Raw genomic sequence first — 21,975 nt, 5'->3', positions numbered from 1 at the left:
GGATATCAGCCCCCGCTCTTCCCAGAGCAAGAGGCAGAGGTCAGCATACCTTCTGCCCAGATGTTCGTCCGTCGCTTTCGCCGTACCTGGAAGAGAGCCCGGGCCGCTCTTCTCAAGACCACCTCCAGGTATCGACGACTGGTGGACCACCACCGGACCCCTGCTCCCCGCTACCATCTTGGGCAGAGGGTATGGCTTTCCATTCGGGATCTGCCCCTCCGGGTGGAGTCCAGCAAACTTTCCCCCCGTTTTATCGACCCTTTCCCCATCTATAAGGTCCTTAGCCTCTCTGCTATTTGCCTTCTGTTGCCCTGCACCCTCTATATACATCCCACTTTCCATGTATCTAGAATTAAAGCCCTGTCTCAAATATTCTGTATACTTATGAGGTGTGTTTGTCAGAATTATATTCAAAAGAGTAGATTCTTTTAGTGTTTTAAGTTGGGGCGGGTTGGTTTTGTTATCAGTTGAGATCAATTTAGCTCAGTACAACTATATTTCAGTCTATCTGATACTGGCATCCACCAATCCAGGTTAAGATCACCCAATATGACTAATTCAGATTTAGCATAGCTCGACAGCAAGTCAGACAATTTTCTATGAGCGATTGGGAGGGCTGAAGGAGGGCGATAAACTCCCACTAAAGTTAGTTGGGCATTTTTACCAAGGCCCACATTTAGGACAAGACATTCAAATTGCTTGGGGACAGAGGTGGTAATACACACAGCAACATTCAAGTTGCTGTATGGCAACTCACCCACCTCTGCCAGCTCTGTCAGATCTATAAACTTTATATCCATTTAGAGACACATAAGTCTGGCACAGACTTTTTTTAACCAAGTCTCAGTAATTATAAAAAATGTAGAATTACAATTACAGAGGGATTGGATTTGTTGTTGGCCAATTGTTTTTTGGTAGGTTTCTACTCTACCCTCCTTCCATCTATAGTATTTCTTAATAGCATGCAGTTTGTTCGACTTGGTTGAGTATTGGTTGAGTATTTCTCTGTTCAAGTAGATTGTGATTTTGCTGTGATCTGATAGGGATGACAGTGGGCTGACTGTGAATGCTCTGAGAGACTCTGGTTTGAGGTCAGTGATAAAGTAGTCCACAGTACTACTGCCAAGGGATAAACTATAGGTGTACCTACCGTAGGCGTCCCCTCGAAGCCTACCATTAACTTTGTACAGACCCAGCGTGCAACAGAGCTGCAGGAGTTGTGGCACGTTTTTGTTGGTTGTTTTATTGTACTTGTGTCTAGGGGGGCATATTGGGGAGGGGATGCTGTCACCTCCAGGTAGGGCCTCCCGAGTGGCGCAGCGGTATAAGGCACTGCATCGCAGTGCCAGAGGCGTCACTACAGACCCGGGTTTGATCCCAGGCTGTGTTGCAGCCGGCCGCGACCGGAGGCGGTGCATGATTGGACCAGCGTCGTCTGGGTTAGGGGAGGGGTTGGATGGCCGGGATATCCTTGTATCAAGAAGCAGTGTGGCTTGGCAGGGTCGTGTTTCGGGGGACGCATGGCTCTCGACCTTCGCCTCTCCTGAGTCCATACAGGAGTTGCAGCGATGGGACAAGACTGTAACTACCAATTGGATACCACGAAATTGGGGCAAACTTTTTTTTTAATAGTTTGAGGATTCTATTGGTATCAAGGCTCAGGAGAAGACCCAGATGCAGGCAGTTTCGAAGTAACAAAAGTTTATTACAGAAACAGGGGGGCAGGCAAACGACAGGTCAATGCCAGGCAGAGGTCAGTAGTCCAGGGGGGTGTGACAAGGTACAGAACGGCAGGCAGGCTCAGGGTCAGGGCAGGCAGAATGGTAAAAACCGGGAAAGCTAAAAAACAGGAACTAGAGAAAGACAGGAGCACAGGAAAAACAGCTGGTAGGCTTGACAAACAAAACAAACTGGCAACAGACAAACAGAGAACACAGGTATAAGCACACTGGGGATAATGGGGAAGAAGTGTGACACCTGGAAGGGGGTGGAGACAAGCACAAAGACAGGTGAAACAGATCAGAGTGTGACAATTGGGGGGATATAGTTTCAGTTTCAATGCATATTATGTGTGAGTGAGCAGTTGATGGAGTGGGTGTGAGTGTGCATAGAGGTCAATAGGTCAATAGGTCAATAAAGATACAAGGTTAACTTAGATAGTCCATGTAGCTATTTTCAACCTCCTGAGGGGGAAGAGGTGCATTTGCACCTTCTTCACGACTGTTCGCGTGTGTTTTGACCATTTTAAGCCTTTAGTGATTTGGACACCGAGGAACTTGAAGCTCCCGACCTGCTCCACTGCAGCCCCGTCGATGTGGATGGGGGGGTGATTGCTCCCCCATTTCCTGTAGTCCACGATCAGCTCCTTGGTCTTACTGACATTGAGGGAGATTTTGTTACTCTGGCACCACACTGTCAACTCACTGACCACCTCCCTGTAGGCTGACTCATCGTCACCGGCAAACTTGATGATGGTGTTGGAGTTGAGCGTGGCCACGTAGTCGTGGGTGAACAGAGAGTACAGGAGGGGACTACACACCACTGTGGGGCCCCTGTGTTGAGGGTCAGTGTGGTCAGAGGTGATGTTGCCTACTCTCACCACCTGGTGTCGCCCCGTCAGTCCAGGATCAGTTGCAGAGGGAGATGTTCATTGTCCTAAGCTTGGTGACAAGCTTGGAGGGGACAATGGTGTTGAATGCTGAGCTGTAATCAATGAACAGCATTCATTCATTCATTCATTCAACATAGGTATTCCTCTTATGTAGGTGGGTGTTGGAAGTGTCGAGAGCAAATGAGATTGTGTCATCTATGGATCTGTTTGGGCGGTATGCAAATTGGAGTGGGTCTAGGGTGTCTGCGATGGTGGAGTTAATGTGTGCCATAAACAGCCTCTCAAAGCACTTCATGATTACAGAAGTGAGTGCTACAGGGTGGTAGTCATTGTGGCATGAAGCCTTAGAGTTCTTAGGGACAGGAATGATTGTGGTCATTTTAAAACATGTTGGGATTACAGAGAAGAGGTTGAACATTTCAGTGAATATGCCTGCCAGCTGTTCTCTGCATGCTCTGAGAACGCTCCCTGGATACTTCCTGTTTGAGTTTCTGCTTGTTAACAGGAAGCAGGAGTACTATGGAGTCATGATCTGATTTGCCGAATGGTGGATGAGGAAGGCCTTGTATGCTTGCTTGTGGGTAGAGTAACAGTGGTTGATGGAATTTGGGCATCACGTGTCTTAGTGATGCGGAGATAACATCGCCGAAAAGCAGCCCCTAGATGTAGGTTTTCTTGCTTATAGCCTTGTACAGTTCGTTAAGCCATAGGCCTGATCTGGGGGGGGGGCTATATAGGGTGTGGCCAGGGTTGGTTTGGGGGAGTGTCGACTGGTTGGGGTGGAGGTGTGGTTGGTGGTGCTGTGGTCTGGGTGTAGGTCCTTGTTAGGGCTTGGTAATTGTGGAGGAGGAATGAGGCGCAGGAACCAGCGAACACAGGGTAGTGGTGTTTTTAATATACACTCACCAAAAAAAACAAATGTTCCCACACACAGGGGAGAAAATACATGCGGCGTACAACAACGTCGACATGAACACAAGCCGTCACACAAGAAACAATCATTAATCCCGCACGAACAGGAGCGGGCCAGCTAAACTAAATAGCCCCTCTAATGGCTAATTGACCACAGGTGTCACAAAATAAAAAAAGGGAAAAGCAAAAGGGAATCGGTGGCAGCTAATAGGCCGGTGACGACGACCGCCGAGCGCCACCCGAGCAGGAGGGGGCGCCACCGTCGGTGGGAATCGTGACAGTACCCCCCCTCCTGACGCGCGGCTCCCGCAGCGCGCCGACACCGGCCTCGAGGTCGACCCGGAGGGCGAGGGGCAGGGCGATCCGGACGGAGGTGGTGGAACTCCCTCAACATAGATGGGTCCAGGACGTCCGCCGCCGGCACCCAGCACCTCTCCTCCGGGCCGTACCCCTCCCAGTCCACGAGGTACTGTAGGCCCCTCGCCCGGCGTCGCGAGTCCAGAATGGCCCTTACGCTGTACGCCGGGGACCCCCCGATGTCCAGAGGGGGCGGAGGGACCTCCGGCACCTCATCTTCGTGAAGGGGACCAGCTACCACCGGCCTGAGGAGAGACACATGAAACGAGGGGTTAATACGGTAATAGGAAGGGAGTTGCAACCGATAACACACCTCGTTTATCCTCCTCAGGACTTTGAAGGGCCCCACACACTGCGGCCCCAGCTTCTGGCAGGGCACGCGGAGGGGCAGGTTCCGGGTCGAGAGCCAGACCCTGTCTCCCGGTGCGAACACGGGCGCCTCACTGCGGTGGCGGTCAGCACTCCTCTTCTGCCGCGCACTGGCCTCCTTTAGTGAGTCCTGGACGGCTCTCCAGGTCTCCTTGGAGTGCTGGACCCAGTCCTCCACCGCAGGAGCCTCGGTCTGACTCCGGTGCCATGGTGCCAGGACCGGCTGGTAACCTAACACACACTGAAAGGGTGATATGTTAGTAGAGGAGTGGCGAAGTGAGTTCTGGGCTAACTCAGCCCAGGGAATATACCTCGCCCACTCCCCTGGCCGGTCCTGGCAATACGACCTCAGGAACCTGCCCACCTCCTGGTTCACCCTCTCCGCCTGCCCATTGCTCTCGGGGTGATAACCGGAGGTCAAACTGACCGAGACCCCCAGCCGCTCCATAAACGCTCTCCAGACCCTGGATGTGAACTGGGAACCTCGATCAGAGACAATGTCCTCCGGCACCCCGTAGTGCCGGAAGACGTGGGTAAATAGGGCCTCCGCAGTCTGCAGGGCCGTAGGGAGACCGGGCAATGGGAGGAGACGGCAGGACTTAGAGAACCGATCCACAACCACCAGAATCGCCGTGTTCCCCTGAGAGGGGGAAGATCTGTCAGGAAGTCAATGGACAGGTGCGACCATGGTCGTTGTGGAACGGGGAGGGGCTGTAACTTCCCTCTTGGTAGATGCCTAGGAGCCTTACTCTGGGCACACACCGAACAGGAAGAGACATAGGCCCTCACGTCCTTAGCTAAGGTGGGCCACCAGTACTTCCCCCTTAGACTCCCCACTGTCCTCGCCTCACCAGGATGACCCGCAGTAGGTAGCGTGTGCGCCCACCGAATCAAACGATCACGAACACCGAGCGGCACATACATGCGCCCCACGGGCACCTGCGCAGGCGCAGGTTCCAACACCAATGCCCGCTCGATGTCCGCGTCCACCTCCCATACCACAGGTGCCACCAGCCTAGACGCTGGAATGATGGGAGTTGGATCGATGGGCCGGTCCTCCGTGTCATAGAGACGGGACAGCGCGTCGGCCTTAGTATTTAGGGAACCCGGTCTATAGGAGATGGTAAACCTAAACCGGGCGAAGAACATGGCCCACCTCGCCTGACGTGGATTCAGTCTCCTCGCTGCCCGGATGTACTCCAGGTTTCGGTGGTCGGTCCAGATGAGAAAGGGGTGTTTAGCCCCCTCAAGCCAGTGCCGCCACACCCTCAAAGCTTTAACCACTGCTAGCAACTCCCTGTCCCCCACATCGTAGTTACGCTCCGCCGAACTGAGCTTCTTCGAAAAGAAAGCGCAGGGGCGGAGTTTCAATGGCGCACCCGAGCGCTGTGATAGCACGGCACCCACCCCAGCCTCGGATGCGTCCACCTCCACTACGAACGCTAAAGACGGGTCCGGGTGCGCCAACACGGGTGCGTCGGTGAACAGCGTCTTCAATTTCTTGAAGGCTCCGTCCGCCTCCGTCGACCATCGCAAACGCACCGGCCCCCCTTCAGCAGTGAGGTAATGGGAGCCGCTACCTGGCCAAAACCCCGGATAAACCTCCGGTAGTAATTGGCAAAGCCTAAAAACCGCTGCACCTCCTTCACCGTGGTTGGAGTCGGCCAATTACGCACGGCCTTAACGCGGTCACACTCCATCACCACCCCGTGGTGGAAATGCGATAACCCAGAAAGGAGACGGCTCGTTTGGAAAACTCACACTTCTCAGCCTTAACGTATAGGTCATGCTTCAGCAGTCTACCAAGCACCTTGCGCACCAGGGACACATGCGCGGAGCGGGTGGCGGAATATATCAGAATGTCATCGATATATACAATCACGCCCTGCCCGTGCAGGTCCCTGAGAATCTCGTCAACAAAGGATTGAAAGACGGCTGGAGCATTTTTCAACCCATACGGCATGACGAGGTACTCATAATGGCCCGATGTGGTACTAAAGGCGGTTTTCCACTCGTCTCCCTTCTTGATACGCACCAGGTTATACGCGCTCCTGAGATCCAGTTTTGTGAAGAACTGCGCTCCGTGAAATGATTCCACCGCCGTAGCGATGAGAGGTAGTGGGTAACTAAACCCCACCGTAATAGCGTTTAGACCTCGGTAATCAATGCACGGACGCAGACCTCCCTCCTTTTTCTTCACAAAAAAGAAACTCGAGGAAGCGGGTGAGATGGAGGGCCGAATGTACCCCTGTCCCAGGGATTCCGTGACATATGTCTCCATAGCCGCCGTCTCCTCCTGTGACAAGGGGTACACGTGACTCCTGGGAAGCGCAGCGTTAACCTGGAGATCTATCGCACAATCCCCCTGTCGATGAGGTGGTAATTTAGTCGCCCTCTTTTTACAAAAAGCGATCGCCAAATCGGCGTATTCGGGGGGAATGCGCACAGTGGACACCTGGTCTGGACTCTCCACCGACGTGGCACCTATGGAAACTCCTAGGCACCTACCTGAACACTCCTCTGACCACCCCTGGAGAACCCCCTGTTTCCACGAAATACGGGGATTGTGACCAGCCAGCCAGGGGACCCCCAGCACCACCGGAAACGCAGGCGAGTCAATAAGGAAAAAACGAATGCGTTCCTTATGATTCCCCAGCGTTACCATGTCCAGTGGCACCGTAGACTCCCTGACTAGCCCTGACCCTAATGGTCGGCTATCTAGGGAGTGCACGGGGAAAGGAGAATCTATCGGCACCCGCGGAATGCCCAGCTTAATGGCAAGTCCACGGTCCATAAAATTCCCAGCTGCGCCTGAATCGACTAGCGCCCTATGCTGGGAAGAGGGAAAAAATTTAGTAAACAAAACAGGTAAAAACACATGACCAACAGGGGGTTCTGGGTGAATCTGGTGCTGACTCACCTGAGGTAACCGAGAAGTGTTCTGCCTACCATCTCGACTCCCAGACTGGCTCCTCCGGCACCGGTCGGCCGTGTGTCCTCTCCGACCACAGCTGGTGCAGGAGGAGCCACCTCCTCCGGTGCCCCTTGGCACGGCCCCCCTACCTCCATAGGGGTAGGGGCGGGGTGCACGGGGTGGAACGGGCAGGACCCTCTCCGAACGCCCGCGGGCAGCCAGCAAGTTGTCCAGTCGTATGGACATATCTATCAGTTCGTCCAGGGACAGAGCTGTGTCCCGACAGGCCAGCTCCCTGCGGACGTCCGCCCGGAGACTGCAGCGGTAGTGGTCTATGAGGGCCCTGTCGTTCCACCCCGCCCCAGCAGCCAAGGTCCTGAAGTCCAGCGCGAAGTCCTGGGCACTCCTCGTCTCCTGCCTGAGGTGGAACAGCCGTTCACCCGCCGCTCTTCCTTCCGGAGGGTGGTCGAACACGGCCCGAAAGCGGCGGGTGAACTCCGGGTAGTGGTCCCTCGCCGAGTCTGGACCGTTCCAGACCGCATTAGCCCACTCCAGAGCTCTGCCCGTCAGGCAGGAAACGAGGGCACTCACGCTCTCCTCCCCGTGGGAGCAGGTCTAACGGTGGCCAGGTACAGCTCAAGCTGGAGCAAAAACCCCTGGCACCCAGCCGCCGCCCCATCGTACTCCCTCGGGAGCGCCAGACGAAGCGCGCCAGAGCCAGACGTCATGGGAGGCGAAGATGGCTGTATCGGGGCAGGTGGAGGTGGAGAGAGGATACCACTTCTCTCCCATCTGTCCATCCTCTCCATCATCTGGTCCATTGCCGATCCGATGCAATGGAGGACTGTCGTGTGGTGGAGTACGCGTTCCTCCATCGAGGGCAGAGGAGTGGCCGCTGCTCCCGCTGATTCCATGCCTTCTATCGTGGTGCGGGATTCTGTTAGGGCTTGGTAATTGTGGAGGAGGAATGAGGCGCAGGAACCAGCGAACACAGGGTAGTGGTGTTTTTAATATACACTCACCAAAAAAAACAAATGTTCCCACACACAGGGGAGAAAATACATGCGGCGTACAACAACGTCGACATGAACACAAGCCGTCACACAAGAAACAATCATTAATCCCGCACGAACAGGAGCGGGCCAGCTAAACTAAATAGCCCCTCTAATGGCTAATTGACCACAGGTGTCACAAAATAAAAAAAGGGAAAAGCAAAAGGGAATCGGTGGCAGCTAATAGGCCGGTGACGACGACCGCCGAGCGCCACCCGAGCAGGAGGGGGCGCCACCGTCGGTGGGAATCGTGACAGTCCTCTGGGTGCTGCTCCGGGGGGGAGTATCGCAGGTCTGGGAGGGAGGCTTGCAGGTCTGTTGCTCCAGTGTGAGGTGCTGGGGCTGTGGTTGAATGCAATGTCTTTCAGGGTCCTGGCAGGGGGAGACCATGGCCAAGGGGGAGACCATGGCCTTGTAGAAGTGTGCCTAGTCATAGAGGCCGTCCCAATCCAGGGATGCGGTAATGGGCCAGGTAAACATTTGTTTCGAGGTACAATCATGGGAAATGCTTGCATTCACCCTCTGTATGGTGGCAGGGTGAACGTCTTTTCATGGTAGCAGGGTGGAGATGACCACTCATGTGTTAGGGAAAGTGGAAGAAGCTTTTTCAATCACTCCCTTGAGTGCTGTGGCCACTCTTTCCTGCTGGGCCCTCAGGTCGTTTGTGCCTGTGTGAATTATGATGTGGCTGGGGGACCCTAGTCAGTCCTCTGACAGCAGCTCCAGGGCACGCAGGGTGTTTGGACACCACCGTTTATCCACTTAGTGTTTAGGAAAGAGTTTGTTTTCCTGCACAAATGTCCCATTTCAGTCTATTAGCTGCATCAAGCTCTGGCTTTTGTGTGCCCTCAGTGGGTGTGGGTGGGGGGGGGTTATCAGGATGGCTATCAGGGGGGCTGACAGGGAGTGCTAGGAGGAGGGATCTGATGGGTTGGTGGGTCCTGTCTTGTCTGTCCTGCCTGTGGTTGGGGTTTGAAATGGTCTGTTCTGTTGGCTTCTATTGGGGGATGGCCAGCTCTCTCATGAGTTGTTCATTGTCGCACCTCAGCTTTCTCCTCTCCTCCTCCAGCGGGTCAGTTTTTCCCCTCCCTCCTGTTGGAGTTTCGTCACCACAGTCCAGAGTGCAGACACATCTCTCTCCCTCTTCAGCTCTCCGGGTCCGGTTGAGGGGTGTTGTTGTGCTGAGTTTCTCCCCTGGGTTAATACAGTCTCTCTTGACAGAGGGGTAGTGTGCTCTGATAGCACTGCGCCAAGCCAGGAGCTGGTCTGCGTGAAAGATGAGGTTACCTTTCCATTCTTGTAACAGTCAGCAAATAGTGTCTCAGGATTTTCCTTGAGGAGCTTATCTTTTTACCTTTTACGTGCAGCATCATTTTTTCTTCTTCTGGGGAAACTGTACTTTGATGGCCTCCGCATAGGGGTGTGAGGCCTCTTCATTTGGGTGGGGGAGATTGCAATACTTTGCTGCCATTGTATTCAAGGTCATTCACACCTCTCACGTCACACTTTAGGACAGGACTTCTGTCCTGTACTAACTTCATAAAGGAAAATATAATCTTATATTAAGATATCTAGACATAATTACAATATTTTTATTTTGCTTCTAGTCCTTGGAAGTAGCTACAGATTGAGCATCTAGTCACCCACTTGCTGGTTATTGTTTTACTGGGTAGTCCTTGGCAGTCTTTGGCAGTAAGAATCCAATTAAAGGTTGTACGGTTGAAGTTTTGACTCTCTCTCTCCATCCCTCCATCCCTCCCTCCCCTCCCCCGTCCCACTCCCCCTCTACTCTGACGACCAGTGCCCCTTGGGCCATGCTGTGCTTGCTGAAGCGCTATGCTGTGAGTGAGCGAGAGCGTGGCCCGCCATCAATAGGGGTGAGTTACACAGGTCAGAGGTTCAAACGCAGGTCACAGCGTCACTGCAACACTCTACGCCTCTACCCGAGTGTTCCTGGGTGTGATTGTGTGTGTCTACTTGTTTTCCTACCCCAGTGTCCTGAAATTCACCCCGATGTCCTAACAATTCACCCCAATGTCCTAACAATTCACCCCAATGCCCTGACAAGGTGGGAAAACAAGTCAGGACTTTTTGCATTACTGAATTTGTTCAAATGCTATTTTAAGCTCAAGGGTTAGGTTTAAGGTTTTGGGATTAGGGTTAAGGGTTAGGGTTTTGGGGGTTAAGGTTAAGGGGTGGTGTCACGTCCTGACCATGGAAAGCTTTTGTTTTCTATGGTAGAGTAGGTCAGGGTGTGACAGGGGGTTTTGTCTAGTTTATTTATTTCTATGTTGGTTCTAGTTTCTTTTTTCTATGTTGGGTTTTGTCTAGTTTATGTAGTTCTATGTTGGTTCTAGTTTCTTTTTTCTATGTTGGGTTTTTTGTATGATTCCCAATTAGAGGCAGCTGGTTATCGTTGTCTCTAATTGGGGATCATATTTAAGTTGTTGTTTTTCCCACTAGTGTTTGTGGGAGATTATTTTGAGGTAGTGTATGTTTCACCTCTTCGTCACGGTTTGTTATTTTGTTTAGTAGTTTATTTGTATGTCTTGCATAGTTTCACTGGTATAATAAAATGTGGAACGATACACATGCTGTGCCTTGGTCTCCTTCGTACGACAACCGTGACAGTAGGGTTAGGGTTAAGGTTTACGGTTTAGGGAAAATAGGATTTTTAATAGTCAAACACTTTTACTTCACAAAAAGTACTGAAATGTTACGAAAATAAAGCTGTGTGTGTGTTTGTGTGTGTAGCTTATCATTCATGCCAACATGTGTTTACTGACTGTGGCTCAGCACCCAGGGTTCAATCTCTTGACTGGGCCAGTTTCCAATTAACATGCAATTAACATGTAATTAACATGCTGATGAGGGCACGTCAGAGACAGTGACTCTCAGATACATTGGCCTGTGTTGTCTACTCTGTTCATCAGTGGATTTATACTGTATTTAGTAGCCTAACTTTACTGTCATATGAAAGATATTACAAGATACTGGCATAAGATAATGAATAGTAGGAATAATCATAATCACATCTTTATTGTCATTATTACCATTATCAATATACAGGTAACTGCCTAAATAAAATAAACACTTGAGTAAATGAGGGAGACACAGTATATTGAAAGCAGGTGCTTCCACATGGGTGTGGTTCCTGAGTTAATTAAGAAATTAACATCCCATCATGCATAGGGTCATGTATAAAAATGCCCAGTTGCCCATTATTTTGGCTACTATGGCTAGAGGAATAGATCTAAGTGACATTGAAAGAGGTGTCTCAAAGGAGCATAGTGGGTTTTTTTAACCTTTATTTAACTAGGCAAGTCAGTTAAGAACAGCTTCTCATTTACAATGACGGCCTACACCGGCCAAACCCTAACCTGGACGATGCTGGGCCAATTGTGCGATGCCCTATGGGACTCCCGATCATGGCTGGTTGTGATACAGCCCGGGGTCGAACCAGGGTCTGTAGTGACGCCTCTAGCACTGCGATATAGTGCCTTAAACCACTGTGCCACTCGGGTTTAAAGTGTGTGTGTGTGTGTGTGTGTGTGTGTGTGTGTGTGTGTGTGTGTGTGTGTGTGTGTGTGTGTGTGTGTGTGTGTGTGTGTGTGTGTGTGTGTGTGTGTGTGTGTGTGTGTGTGTGTGTGTGTCAGTCACCAGATCTCAATTTAACACTTACTGGAGGATCTGGATGGGTCCTGAGAGTGCGTTTTCCTCCCCAAACCATCAAATGTTGGAATTTCTTGTGGAAGAATGGTGTCACATCCAACACCCTATTAAGACACTTTGTTGGTTATGGTTGACATTCATAGAGTGCTGTTCAAAAGATTGTGATGACAGTGGAGATGGAGGATGCCCTCGTCATGTGTGAGGTGGTTGTTGTGTTCTGAATGGCCACCTAGTGGGCAATGTGGAATGTTCTGGCCATGGATACAGGACAAGACAGGGATCCATTGGGACAACATCTACCATAATGCTGAATACAGCTTAGCGTTGAATCGATTATTAAGAGTGTAGTGTACAATAAATATTTTGTAACTAACTAATCATCATATGAAATATTTTCACCCAGCGAAAGGCTGGCAGTGGTTTCTGTTTGAGGTAGAGCACAATGTGTCAGAACAGTCATGCCAGTAGTGAAAGGAGGAGCATTGGGTAGCAGAGACAGGGCTGCAAACTCTCACATTCTGTAGTCACCATCTGAAAATTACTTAGAAATGAGTAACAGCGAAATGTCATTATGATTTGTTGTTAATAATTATGTACTAAGAATTACTTATCATAATAAAACTTTGGTGGTAGCATATATATGTCCTATTTTACACATATACAAGTATGTATTATACAAGTGTGTATTATACACGTGTGAATTGGAAATGGGTTTTTTGCATAGCTCAACTCTCTCTGAGAGACCCTCATAGAGTGGGTCCACGGCCAGGGAATTACTTATTACGCATTTCAAGTAATTATCAAGTATTTTATTTATTTATATACATAAGTAATTATATTATAAATACCAAATGAGTGTAAAATAAAGGACTGTAAAATAAAACTAAATAGTTTGTTTGCTGTACAGCTGAAAGCTAGGGCTGACTCAGAGCCTGTGATGAAGATGCCTAACAGAGAAGTGAGAATTATTCATACTTTTGATTCCGCGGCGTTGCTCTAAATTATAACAGCGTTAAGGCTAAATGTAATTAATATGTTATTGTCTGAGGTGAAATGTTGTTGAAAATGTGTTGAACAGCACAGCTTCTCTTTACTCAGTTCCTGTTTACTTTTTAAGGGACACACACTCTGCAGGTGTGAGGCCGGTTGGACGCACTGCCAAATTCTCTAAAGTGACTTTGGAGGCAGCTTAAGGTTGAGACATTAACATTAAATTCTATGGAAACAGCTCTGGTGGACATTCCTGCAGTCAGCATGCCAATTGCACGTTCTCTTAAAACTTGAGACATCAGTGGCATTGTGTGGTGTGACAAAACTGCACATTTTAAAGTGGCCTTTTATTGTCCACAGCACAATGTGCCCTTGTGTAACGATCATGCTGTTTAATCAGCTTCTTGATATGCCACACCTCCAAGGTGGATGGATTATCTTGGCATTTTGTGCACAACATTTAAGAGAAATAAGCTTCTTGTGTGAATGGAACATTTCTGGTATTTTTTATTTCAGCTCATTAAACATGGGACAACACTTTACATGTTGCGTTTATTTTTGTTCAGTGTGATTGTATTACATACTGCAAATAATGAATTTGAAAACAATACATTTTGCAAAACATTTTATTGAATATATTTGTCATATTTGTGTGTACTTTTCATTGATGTACTTTTCATTCTAATTTATTGTATTTGAGAGGGTGTTGTGCACACTAGTATGACATTATAAAAGTAGATACTTTTGTATATATAGCGTATATTTGTATGTGGACACCCCTTCAAATTAGTGGACTCGGCTATTTCAGCCACACCTGTTGCTGACAGGTGTATAAAATCGAGCACATAGCCGTGCAATCTCCATAGACAAACATTGGCAGTAGAAATGCCTTACTGAAGAGCTCAGTGACTTTCAACATGGCACCATCATAGGATGCCACCTTTACAACAAGTCAGTTTGTAAAATAAGGGCTATTACTCTGAAGTGGAAACATCTAGGAGAAACAATAGCTCAGCCACGAAATGGTAGGCCACACAAGCTCACAGAATGGGACCGTGCAGAAGAACGTAAAAATCGTCTATCCTCGGTTGCAACACTCACCACATACATGGATTTTGTACTGTATATATGTGGTAGTGGTGGAGTAGGGGCCTGAGGGCACACAGTCTGAATGTATTTGAATGTTTTTAAAATTGTATAAACTGCCTGAATTTTGCTGGACCCCAGGAAGAGTATGGGATATTTCTTATGGTGATCCATAAGAAATACAAACTAAATACAAATACTACGAGTTCCAAACTTCCTCTGGAAGTAACATCAGCACAAGACCTGTTTGTCAGGAGCTTCATGAAATGGGTTTCCATAGCCGAGCAGCCGGACACAAGCTTAAGATCACCATATGCAATGCCAAGCGTCGGCTGGAGTTGTGTAAAGCTCGCCACCATTGGACTCTGGAGCAGTGGAAACCCATTCTCTGGTGTGAAGAATCACGCTTTCCCATCAGTCAGTTCGACGGATGAATCTGGGTTTGGCGGATGCCAGCAGAACGCTATCTGCCTGAATGCATAGTGCCAACTGTAAAGTTTGGTCAAGGAGGAATAATGGTCTGGGTCTGTTTTTCATGGTTTGGGCTAGGCCCTTTAGTTCCAGTGAAGGGAAATCTTAACACTTCAGCATACAATGACATTCAAGACAATTCTGTGCTTCCACCTTTGTGGCAACAGTTTGGGGAAGGCACTTTCCTGTTTCAGCATGACAATGCCCCCATGCAGAAAGCTAAGTCCATACAAAAATGTTTTTTGGAGATCGGTGTGGAAGAACTTGACTGGCCTGCACAGAGCCCTAACCTCAACTCTATCGAACACCTTTGGGATGAATTGGACTGCTAGCTAGGCCTAATTGCCCAACAGCAGTTCCCAACCTCACTAATGCTCTTGTGGCTGAATGGAAGCAAGTCCCCGCAGCAATGTTCCAACTTCTAGTGGAAAGCCTTCCTAGAAGATTGGAGGCTGTTATAGCAGCAAAGGGGGACTAACTCCATATTAATGCCCATGATTTTGGAATGAGATGTTCGACGAGCCGGTCTCCACATACTTTTGGGCATGTAGTGTATTTATTCAGAAAATAATACATGTATTGATTTACAGTATATATGATATGTTGAATGAAATGACTTAAATATGAAAAACATGTCTAACATGCAACTCCCCAACCCATATATAGCACATTGTTGTTCTAACAGTTGAAGTATCACTTGTTGAAGTGTGACATTGTTTATTCTTAGTGGTAGCACTGTTTTATAGTCGCTAAATAGAATTCTGCACATAAAGAACAGCAATTTTAAAATTTATTTTTATTTCACCTTTATTTAACCAGGTAGGCTAGTTGAGAACAAGTTCTCATTTACAACTGCGACCTAGCCAAGATAAAGCAAAGCAGTTCGACACATACAACAACACAGTTACACATGGAATAAACAAACATACAATCAATAATACAGTAGAAAAAGTTTATATACAGTGTATGCAAATGAGGTAGGATAAGGGAGGTAAGGCAACAAATAGGCCATGATGGCGAAGTAATTACAATATAGCAATTAAACACTGGAATGGTAGATGTGCAGAAGATGAATGTGCAAGTAGAGATACTGGGGTGCAAAGGAGCAAGATAAATAAATAAATACAGTATGGGGATGAGGTAGTTGGATGGGCTATGGGCTATGTACAGGTGCAGTGATCTGTGAGCTGCTCTGACAGCTGGTGCTTAAAGCTAGTGAGGTGTAACGGCTGTCATCGGAAGAAGACCAAGGTGCAGCGGAGTTAGTGTTCATCATTGAATATTTAATTGAACAACGTGAACACTATACAGAAACAAGAAAAAACTGACAGCCAAACAGTCCTGTCAGGTGCAAACACTAACAGAAACAATTACCCACAAAACCCAAAGGAAAAACATGCTCCTTATGTGTGACTCCCAATTAGCAACAACGAGCTTCAGCTGTGCCTGATTGGGAGCCACACACGGCCCAAAACAAAGAAATACAAAAACATAGAGAAAGGAACATAGAACGCCCACCCAATGTAACACCCTGGCCTAACACCCCCCCCCCCAAGGTGCGGACTCCGGCCGCAAAACCTGACACTGAAGGGGAGGGTCCAGGTGGGCCTTCTTACGGCGGCGGCTCAGGTGCGGGACGTGGCCTCTGCTCCACCCTTGGCGTCGCCCTCTTAGGTGGCGCACCTGGCCGCGCCGAAGGTCTGGTGGGCGACCCTGGTTGATGGTTGTGCTTGGCTGGCGGGCGACCCTGGTTGCGCCTGGCTGGCGGGCGGCGATGGCTGCGCCCGGCTGGCGGGCGACCCTGGTTGCGCCCGGCTGGCGGGCGTCCCTGGCGGCTCCGGCGGCACTGACCCAGGATTCACCAGGCTGGGGAGATATGAAGGAGGCCTGGCTCTGGGCGCAGGCACAGGACTCACCAGTCTGGCGGGCGGCTCTGGCGGCTCCGGCGGCTCCGGGCTGGGGGGCGGCTCTGGCGGCTCTGGCCCAGGATTCACCAGGCTGGGGAGACATGAAGGAGGCCTGGCCCTGGGCACAGGCACAGGACTCACCAGGCTGGGGAGACATGAAAGAGGCCTGGCCGTAGGCGTAGGCACAGGACTCACCGGGCTGGCGGGCGGCTCTGACTGCTCTGGACAGGCGGGCGGCTCTGGCGGCTCCGGACAGGCGGGCGGCTCTGGCGGCTCCGGACAGGCGGGCGGCTCTGGCGGCTCCGGACAGGCGGGCGGCTCTGGCGGCTCCGGACAGGCGGGCGGCTCTGGCGGCTCCGGACTGGCGGGCAGCTCTGGCGGCTCCGGACTGGCGAGACCCACTGGAGGCCTAGTCCTGGGAGGTGGCACAGGATGGACCAGGATGGGGAGACCCACTGGAGGCCTAGTCCTGGGAGGTGGCACAGGACGGACCAGGATGGGTAGACCCACTGGAGGCCTAGTCCTGGGAGGTGGCACAGGACGGACCAGGATGGGGAGACCCACTGGAGACCTGGTCCGTGGAGCAGGCACAGGACTGACCAGGATGGGGAGACTCACTGGAGGCCTGGTCCTGGGAGGTGGCACAGGAGGAACCGGGATGGGGAGACCCACTGGAGGCCTGGTCCGAGGAGGAGGCACAGGATAAACCGGGCAATGGGGGAGCACTGGGGTTCTGGTACAGACGCTCTTTACCCACACTCCAGGCTGAATGCCCACTTTGGCCCGGCACGGGCGGAGAGCAGGCATTGGGCGAACTGGACCCTCCCAGCTCTCTGGAGACACAGTGCGCAACGGCGGCGCAGGATAACCTGGACCGAGGAGGCGCACTGGAGACCAGACGCGCTGAGCTGGTACCATCCGCCCTGGCTCGATGCCTGCACTCACATGGCATTTGCGGGGGGCTGGTATGTAGCGTACCGGGCTTTGAACGCGCACTGGGGACACCGTGCGCTCCACAGCATAACACGGTGTCTTACCAGTACCACGCTGCTTCCGGTAAGCACGGGGAGTTGGCTCAGGTCTACCGCCTGACTCCGCCAATCTCCCCGCGCTGCCTCCCGTGTCCGTTGCGCTCCCTTTCCTCATACCAGCGCCTCTCAGCTCTCGCCGCCTCGATCTCCCACTGCGGGCGGTGATAATCCCCAGCTTGAGCCCATGGTCCTTTCCCGTCCAGGATTTCCTCCCAAGTCCACGACTCCAGATAGCTTTTCTCCTGGTGCCTCTCCTTGTGCTGCTCCTACCTCCGCTGCTTGGTCCGTTGTTGGTGGGTCTGGAAGGAGAGTTTACAGTCTAACCAGAGACCTAGGTATTTGTAGTTGTCCACATAAGTCAGAACTGCATTTAAGAGCAGTTGGAGGCCACGGAAGGAGTGTTGTATGGCATTGAAGCTCGTCTGGAGGTTAGTTAACACAGTGTTCAAAGAAGGGCCAGAGGTATACAGAATGGTGTTGTCTGGGTAGAGGTGGATCAGAGAATCACCAGCAGCAAGAGCGACATCATTGATGTATGCAGAGAAGAGAGTCGGCCCGAGAATTGAACCCTGTGGCACCCCCATAGAGACTGCCAGAGGTCCAGACAACAGGCCCTCCGATTTGGCACACTGAACTCTATCAGAGAAGTAGTTGGTGAACCAGGCGAGGCAATCATTTGAGAAACCAAGGCTGTTGAGTCTGCCGATAAGAATGTGGTGATTGACAGAGTCGAAAGCCTTGGCCAGGTCGATGAATAGGGCTGCACAGTAATGTCTCTTATTGATGGTGGTTATGATATCGTTTAGGACCTTGATCGTGGCTGAGGTGCACCCATGACCAGCTCTGAAACCAGATTGCATAGTGGAGAAGGTACGGTGGGATTCGAAATGGTTGGTAATCTGTTTGTTAACTTGGCTTTCGAAGACCTTAGAAAGGCATGGTAGGATAGATATAGGTCTGTAGCAGTTTGGGTCTAGAGTGTCTCCCCCATTGAAGAGGGGGATGACCGCGGCAGCTTTCCAATCTTTGGGAATCTCAGACGATACAAAAGAGAGGTTGAACAGGCTAGTAGTAGGGGTTGCAACAATTTCGGCAGATCATTTTAGAAAGAGAGGGTCCAGATTGTCTAGCCCGGCTGATTTGTAGGGGTTCAGATTTTACAGCTCTTTCAGAACATCAGCTATCTGGATTTGGGTGAAGGAGAAATGGTGGAGGCTTGGGCGAGTTGCTGTAGGGGGTACAGGGCTATTGATCGGGGTAGGGATAGCCAGGTGGAAAGCATGGCCAGCCGTAGAAAAATGCTTATTGAAATTCTCAATTATAGTGGATTTATCGGTGGTGACAGTGTTTCCTAGCCTCAGTGCAGTGGGCAGCTGGGAGGAGGTGCTCTTATTCTCCATGGGCATTACAGTGTCCCAGAACCTTTTTGAGTTTGTGTTATAGGATGCAAATTTCAGTTTGAAAAAGCTAGCCTTAGCTTTCCTAACTGCCTGTGTATATTGGTTCCTAACTTCCCTGAAAAGTTGTATATCACGGGGGTTATTCGATGCTAATGCAGAACGCCACAGGATGTTTTTGTGCTGGTCAAGGGCAGTCAGGTCTGGAGAGAACCAAGGGCTATATCTGTTCCTGGTTCTACATTTTTTGAATGGGGCATGCTTATTGGTGAGGAAGGCACTTTTAAAGAATAACCAGGCATCCTCTACTGACGGGATGAGGTCAATATCCTTCCAGGATACCGAGGCCAGGTTGATTAGAAAGGCCTGCTCGCTGAAGTGTTTTAGGGAGCGTTTGACAGTGATGAGGGGTGGTCGTTTGACCGCAGACCCATTACGGATGCAGGCAATGAGGCAGTGATCGCTGAGATCTTGGTTTAAAACAGCGGAGGTGTATTTAGAGGGCAAGTTGGTTAGGATGATATCTATGAGGGTGCACATGTTTATGGATTTGGGGTTGTACCTGGTGGGTTCATTGATAATTTGTGTAAGATTGAGGGCATCAAGCTTAGATTGTAGGATGGCCGGGGTGTTAAGCATGTCCCAGTTTAGGTCACCTCGCAGCACGAGCTCTGACGATAGATGGGGGGCAATCAATTCACATATGGTGTCCAGGGCACAGCTGGGACGGCCACAATAACATTTGACACAAATTCATATGAATACAAATTGCTGCTGAGGCAGAAGCCCGCTCTCAATCTTCAAAATACAAGAGAGAACATAATTTAGCCACAGAGGATCAATAGTTTCTAAAAAAGAACTGTGGATAAAGTTTTTTTCACAAGCACATACAGGTATCTGCCATAATAATGGAAACACCAACAAAAGCGTCTTAATAGGGTGTTGGTCCACCACGAGCTGCCAGAACAGCTTCAATGCAACTTGGCATAGATTCTACAAATGGACCTAAACCATGCCAGGAAAATCCACCCCACACCATAAGATATACTTTGTATCCCTCATTTACTCAAGTGTTTCCTTTATTTTGGGAGTTACCCGTGTGACCACAGTCGGGAAGGCTGCAAATTGGGCAACACGTGCACCAAATATTGAACAGCTTGTTGTTGGGGTCATAGACATATTATCCATAGAAAGATTTTGGAACCTATTACCCTGGAAATTTGACTGTTAAACTCATGGGTACACTAGCAATGGCTGTCAGTCCAAACTTGAATGGTAACTGCCATCTATGGATTATATTACTATGGTTAGTTCCAGCTGTCAGTTTGCCTAAATATAATATAACTCCCAGTTTTGAGCAAACAGCAGTACTGTTTTTCAAAGTATCTTACTTGAGATAGGCTATTGCTACCATGATCATCATTGGGTGAATCAGTCTGCCACTGGAAAATGTGTTTAGGAGCCTATTGTAGTCTAATATATACAGTAACAGTCAAAAGTTTGGACACACCTACTCATTCAAGGGTTTTTCTTTATTTTTTACTATTTTCTACATTGTAGAATAAGACATCAAAACTATGAAATGACACATATGGAATCATGTAGTAACCAAAAAAGTGTTAAACAAATCAAAGTATATTTTATATTTGAGATTCTTCAAAGTAGCCACCCTTTGCCTTGATGACAGCTTTGCACACTCTTGGCATTCTCTCAACCTGCTTCACCTGGATTGCTTTTGCAACAGTCTTGAAGGAGTTCCCACATATACTGTGCACTTGTTGGCTGCTTTTCCTTCACTCTGTGGTCAAACTCATCCCAAACCATCTCAAATGGGTTGAGGTTGTGTGATTGTGGAGCCCAGGTCATCTGATGCAGCACTCCATCACTCTTCTTCTTGGTCAAATAGCCCTTACACAGCCTGGAGGTGTGTTGTGTCATTGTCCTGTTAAAAAACAAATGATTGTCCCACTAAGCGCAAACCAGATGGAACGATGTATCGCTGCAGAATGCTGTGGTAGCCATGCTGGTTAAGTGTTCCTTGAATTCTAAATAAATCACTGACAGTGTCACCAACAAAGCACCCCCACACTAACACTACTCCTCCTCCATCCTTCACTGTGGGAACCACACATGCGGAGATCATCCGTTCACCTACTCTGCGTCTCACAAAGACAGCGGTTGGAAGCAAAAATCTCCGATTTGGACTCATCAGACCAAAGAACAGATTTCCACCGGTCTAATGTCCATTGCTCGTGTTTCTTGGTCCAAGCAAGTCTCTTCTTCTTATTGGTCTCCTATAGTAGTGGTTTCTTTGCAGCAATTCGACCATGAAGGCCTGATTCATGCAGTCTCCTATGAACAGTTGACGTTGAGATGTGTCTGTTCCTTGAACTCTGTAAAGCATTTATTTGGTCTGCAATTTCTGAGGCTGGTAACTCTAATGAACTTATCCTCTGCAGCAGAGGTAACTTTTGGTCTTCCTTACCTGTGGTGGTCCTCATGAGAGCCAGTTTTATCATAGCACTTGATGGTTTTTGCGACTGCACGTGATGAAACGTTCAAAGTTATTGAAATTGTCCGTATTGACTGACCTTCATGTCTTAAAGTGATGATGGTCTGTCGTTTGTCTTTGCTTATTTGAGATGTTCTTGTCAATATATGGACTTGGTATTTTACCAAATAGGGCTATCTTCTGTATACCACCCCTACCTTGTCACAACACAACTGATTCACTCAAATGCATTAAGAAATGTCGGACAATGACCCAACACACCTCCAGGCTGTGTAAGGGCTATTGTTATATATATATATATATATATATATATATATATATATATATATATATATATATATATTAGGCCCTGCTTACAAGGCAGCAAAGCTTCAAACACAAAAGCAGAAGGGTTCATATGGTGAATACATGAAAGCCTTCTCAGAATTCTGTACAAATCTGGGAATACTTATGAAATGTTTTTCTGATGGCTGAAAAAAATACAGGATATGCAGACTATATATATATATATATATACGTGTGTGCGTGCTTACAGTGTTAAGGAGTTGTTTTTCATTAGAGAGCGAGTGTGTGGCATGTATCACTATTTGAATGGGTAAATAGATGTGTTTTCTTGGTACTGTAGCTCTTCAGTCCACCTCCTGTGCTCAGCTCTGCTAGGGGTTTGTGGTTAGGAAGGACCGGATGGGTGGGT

This window comes from Salmo salar, chromosome ssa19 (genome assembly GCF_905237065.1).
Source record: "Salmo salar chromosome ssa19, Ssal_v3.1, whole genome shotgun sequence".
Taxonomy (NCBI): Eukaryota; Metazoa; Chordata; class Actinopteri; order Salmoniformes; family Salmonidae; genus Salmo; species Salmo salar.
The sequence above is the reverse complement of the archived record's forward strand: the minus strand, read 5'-3'. Positions refer to the sequence as shown.